Source organism: Lactuca saligna, chromosome 4 (genome assembly GCF_052625555.1).
Source record: "Lactuca saligna cultivar CGN05327 chromosome 4, ASM5262555v1, whole genome shotgun sequence".
Classification (NCBI taxonomy): Eukaryota; Viridiplantae; Streptophyta; class Magnoliopsida; order Asterales; family Asteraceae; genus Lactuca; species Lactuca saligna.
Genome location: NC_136420.1, coordinates 112,378,395 through 112,384,006, shown reverse-complemented (window position 1 = coordinate 112,384,006; position 5,612 = coordinate 112,378,395).

Here is a 5,612-nt window from a genome sequence, read left to right as displayed (position 1 = left end):
AATGAAACAAAGGTACATTGCATCATGATTGCCACCATGAACTCCGTATTCCAAAAGTCCTACGAGGACATGTACCCATACGAGATGCATCAAGACTTGTTAGAGAGATACCACCAAAACGCAAGACAAGAGCGTTATGAGATTTTCACTAACATGATTTCCGCTAAGATGGGTCATGGAGAATCTCTTACTGTGCACCTGCAAAAGATGCAAAGGTATGTCGACCGCCTTCGCAAGTTAAATATTGACTTTGGGGAAGACTTGGCGATCGACATGGTGCTTCACTCTTTGCCTCCGATGTACAACCAATTTAGGATGACCTACCACATGAACAAAGAGGAGGTCACCCTAAGCAAACTCCAAGGTCTCTTGAGGGTCGCTGAGAGCAACTTCAAAGACAAGTCTGTTGCACCTACTCCCAATCCGCCTGCTGCTCCTATCTTGGCAATTGGTCAAGGAAAGGGAAAGAAGAGGAAGGCTTCATCGAAGAACTATCACAAGGTTAAAGCCCGAGATGGTGCCTCTTCTAGTGGGACCAAAGTTGATCCCACTAAGCCCTGTCCTAACCCGAAGGAGGCAGAGTGCCACCACTGCCACAAGATAGGACATTGGAAGAAAAGCTGCTTAGAATCCTGCAAGCAATCAAAGAAGGAAAGATCAAGCCATCTTTCGCAGGTATATACACAATTAAATCTAACGATTCTAATCATGCTATTTCTTGGGTTCTTGACACCGGTTGTGGTTATCACATTTGTTCTAATGTGCAGGGACTAAGAAGAAGTAGGGATGTGGAGCAAGGAAGGATCAATCTAATCATGGGGAACAGAAGATCGTCGCCTGTGACCAAAATTGGAGTGTATTCTGTAGTGCTTAGGAATAATTTATGTTTAGATTTGAACAATTGTTGCTATTCGCCAGAAATGGCTAGAAACATCATTTCATTTCATGGTTTATATAGAAAAGGATTTAGATTTTCTTTTAATAATGAGAATGGTTCTATTTTGGCTTATCTAAATAGTGTCTTTTACTTTGAAGCTATACCATGTAATGGAATATATGAAACTGTTATGATTGTTGACAACTTAGGAAATGATGTTTTGAATATTGATTCTTCCACTAGTATGGATAAAGCATCCTTGTGGCATTGTCGTCTTGGACATGTCAACAAGAAACGCATAGCCCAACTCCAAAAGGATGGAGTGTTGGAGTCATTCGACCTTAGGGAAGATGACACATGTGAGTCTTGTTTACTTGGAAAGATGACTAAGTCACCCTTCACGAGTACTTGTGAAAGGGGTGAGGGGCTATTGGACCTAATACATACCGATGTATATGGACCCTTTAGATCAACCACGAAGGATGGGAACCGCTTCTATGTGACTTTTACCGATGATTATAGTAGATATGGGTATATCTATTTAATCAAGCAAAAGTCAGAAACCTTTGAAAAGCTCAAAGAGTTCAAGAATGAAGTGGAGAATCAATTGGGCAGGAAAATCAAGATGCGTCGATCCGATCGAGGAGGAGAGTACCTAAGTCTTGAATTCCACGATTATCTCAAGGAGTGTGGAATAGTTTCACAATTGACGCCTCCTAGGACACCGCAGTTGAATGGTGTGGCAGAAAGGCGTAATCGAACCTTATTGGATATGGTTCTCTCTATGATGAGTCGTGCTTCACTACCTATCTTCTTTTGGGGGTATGCCTTAGAGACTGCCGCCCATATCCTTAACCGAGTCCCTACTAAGAAGGTTGCCAAAACACCTCACGAGATGTGGACAGGGAAAGCTCCCTCGTTGGCACACATCAAGGTTTGGGGTTGCGAGGCTTTCGTAAGACGAGATACTCACGACAAGCTTGAACCTCGAAGTGAGCGATGTATTTTCATCGGCTACCCGCAGACATCCTTTGGATATCTCTTCTATAGACCGAAGGACAACGTTGTCTTTGTTGCGAGGAGAGGAGTTTTCCGAGAGCGAGAACTCATAAGCCAAGGAGATAGTGGGAGGCAAATCGAACTTGAAGAGATTCAAGAGTCGATAGATGAAGGAACCTCTACCGCTGGCACTCAACCCGAGGAGGAAACTACGGTTGAACCGATTGACGAGTCCTTACCTCTTAGACATTCCGATAGAGTTAGAGTTCATCCCCAGTTTTATGGTTTTCATATTACTATCGAAGGGGACACGTACATTAGTGATGGTACACTAGTAAATCTTGATGAACCTAATAGCTATAAGGAAGCCATGGCAGGCCCGGAGTCTGCAAAATGGAAAGAGGAAATGGATAGCGAGATCCAATCCATGTACGATAACCAAGTTTGGAATTTGGTTGATTATGTGCCTGGACGTAAGACCGTTGGGTGCAAATGGATCTTCAAGAAGAAGACCGATGTGGATGGGAACGTACACACGTATAAAGCGCGATTGGTTGCGAAGGGCTTTACTCAAACTCCAGGAGTTGACTATGATGAGACCTTCTCACCAGTTGCGAAGATTAAATCTATTAGAGTGATGCTAGCAATTGCCGCATTTCATGACTATGAAATTTGGCAAATGGATGTTAAGACCGCCTTCCTTAACGGAAAGTTGGCTGAGGATGTTTACATGGCTCAGCCAGAGGGTTTTGTGGATCCGAAGCATCCAAATAGAGTGTGTAAGCTTGAGAAGTCCATTTATGGACTTAAGCAAGCGTCTCGCAGATGGAATCTTTGCTTCGATGAGAAAGTCAAAGAGTTTGGATTTGTACGAAGCGAAGACGAATCTTGTGTATATGTCAAAGCGAGTGGGAGTGTAGCAAGCTTCCTTGTTCTATAAGTCGATGACATATTACTCATAGGAAACGACATCCCGACTCTGCAGGAGGTCAAGTCCTGGCTCGGGAAGTGTTTCGCTATGAAGGACCTCGGAGAGGCTTCTTACATTTTGGGAATAAGGATAGTAAGAGAAAGAAGTAAGAGACTAATTGGACTTAGTCAGAATACTTACTTAGAGAAGGTACTAAAACGTTTTAGTATGGAAAACTCAAAGAAGGGAGAACTGCCGATACAAGATAATGCCAAGTTGAGTAAGACTCAACGTCCGAGTACCGAAGCTGAAATACCAGAAATGAGCCGAGTACCATACGCTTCTGCAGTTGGCTCAATCATGTACGCTACGACTTGTACTCGCCCTGATGTAGCCTTCGCTTTGAGCATGGTTAGCAGATATCAAGGGAACCCTGGCAAAGCACATTGGATTGTGGTGAAGAACATCCTTAAGTACCTTCGGAGGACGAAGGAATGGTTCTTAGTATTTGGAGGGAGTGATGACTTGAAGGTGCAAGGGTATAGTGACGCCAGTTTTCAGACCGACAGGGACAACTACCGTTCGCAGTCGGGCTGGGTCTTTACCCTAAATGGAGGAGCAATAACTTGGAAGAGTTCCAAGCAGGAAACCGTAGCTGATTCAATGTGCGAATCAGAGTACATTGTAGTGAACGAAGCGTCGAAGGAGGCAATATGGCTAAAGAACTTCATCGGTGATCTTGGAGTTGTGCCTGCCATAAAGGAGCCCATGGAAATTTTCTGTGATAACGAAGGTGCGGTTGCCTTGACCAAGGAACCGAGGGATCATGGTAGATCAAGACATATCGACAGAAAATATCACTTCGTTAGACATCGTGTAGAAGAAGGACAACTCATAGTTAAGAGGATATCATCAGATGATAACGCAGCAGATCCGCTTACGAAGGGACTGAGTAGGGTTAAGCACTTGCAGCATGCTAGGAGTATTGGGCTGAAGGATGATATTAGTATAGATTAGATAGTATTAGAAACGTGTAATAGATAAATGTAATTAACATTTGGCGATTAAATAAAGGAGTTTTATTTATGAGTAATGTTACTGTCTTATGTTAATCGTTTAACTATTGTTTCACTTTGCATGTTTTGATTTCCAGAATAATTGAATTTATTAGGAATAATCGAATTGTTCAAATTGTCCACAATCGTTCATATGTTGGAAGTAGATATGAATGAAGATTGTCATGAATTGGTGTGTAGATTGTCTAAATGGTGTTAGACATAGCAAAGGGTTGCTGCAACGTTCATGAGTGCTTATAAACTGGTTTTGAGCATTGGAATAAACCCGCGCTTGCTGGCATCACTTTATGGAATACGATATAAAAGGTGATCGCAAGACGATAATATCATATAGTCTTAAAACCTAGATATATGGTTTATTATTTGTTAATTGATTGTACATTGATAATGCGAAAATGCATCAGTAACTCGATTTTATAAAACGCATTGTTGTGTATAGTTGGTTAATGAATAAGTAAATGCATATAAGTCAAAGTTTATCTGTAACTTTTATCAAAGAAGGTAAAAGCGATATCTCGGCCGCTCGATGATTTGATTTGACTTATGTGCCGGGCCCGGTCAGAATTGAATTGATGTGTTTGATTAAGTTCTATGTCGAATAAATCAGAGATCGAGAAATCAAATGCTAGACTAACCATTCCATAGGATTGTCAGCGTGATATCTAACAGAGGACTGTACGATCCCTTATCTAAAGGACAAGATTGATTAGATCAGAGTTTGATAGCATCTTTGAGAGCTACGATTGCAAACCGAATTGTACTTGTATAGTTACTAGACTTATCCAAGTGGGAGACTGTTGGAATAGTGTCTAAGGCTGCAACTATATTATGCAAGTATTTGACCCGGTTGTGCATGGTCCTTTTGGGTTGCCTTCACCATAGCAACTTGATGGGATGATTTGTTAAGAGAGAGTAAATATTATAAGGAATAATATATAGTTATTTGATTAATATAAGTCATAGATTAATTAGTATTAATTTGGTGACTTAAGGAGATTAATTAAATAAGAGGGTATAAACTGTCAATTGTTTAATAGTTAAACTTGAGACTGTAAATCCATACAGATATGGATTGGACGAATTCTAGGAGCTAAAGGATAGCTCAAAATCATCCATGATGTTATCTAGGAATGGATTTGGATAGCCTTAAGAGAAGATTATCCAATTAGGGTTTAGACTGTAACCCTTAAGGAGTCTGCAAGTATAAATAGACCCTATGGGTAAGGGAAATCGGCATCTCATCTAAAGTAAGAGAGCTCTGGCCGATTTCCTCCCCTCTCCTCTCTCCTAAATTATCTTTCTTGCTATTGGTGTTTGTAAGCCATTAGAGGAGTGGCATTTGTGACTCTAGAAGCTCCAAGACAACAAGATCAACCAGGAATCCAAAGGTATGGTTCTAGATCTATTTCAATGTTGTTATTTAACCTAATTAGGCATTAGAAGTCTTGGATTCAAAGCATGTTTAATTAGAAAGCCTAGATCCGAGCATTAGGGTTTTGCATGCGCACATAGGAAAGTTCTTATGGCTAAAACCCATCATATTGCTCATCAAATGATGAGTTTTGTGGTTATGTTGCTCTTGAGCGGCCCAACGTTGATCCTGCTCAGCCCATCGTAGCTCTTGCTAAGCCCAAGATTCGTCTTGAAGGTTACAGTAGTCCTGAAATTCAGAAGTGATTTCAGTAACACCCGTATAAATCTCTCCTATTTTTTGCTGGAGGCTCGTGTAATGATGATCTAAGCATACAAA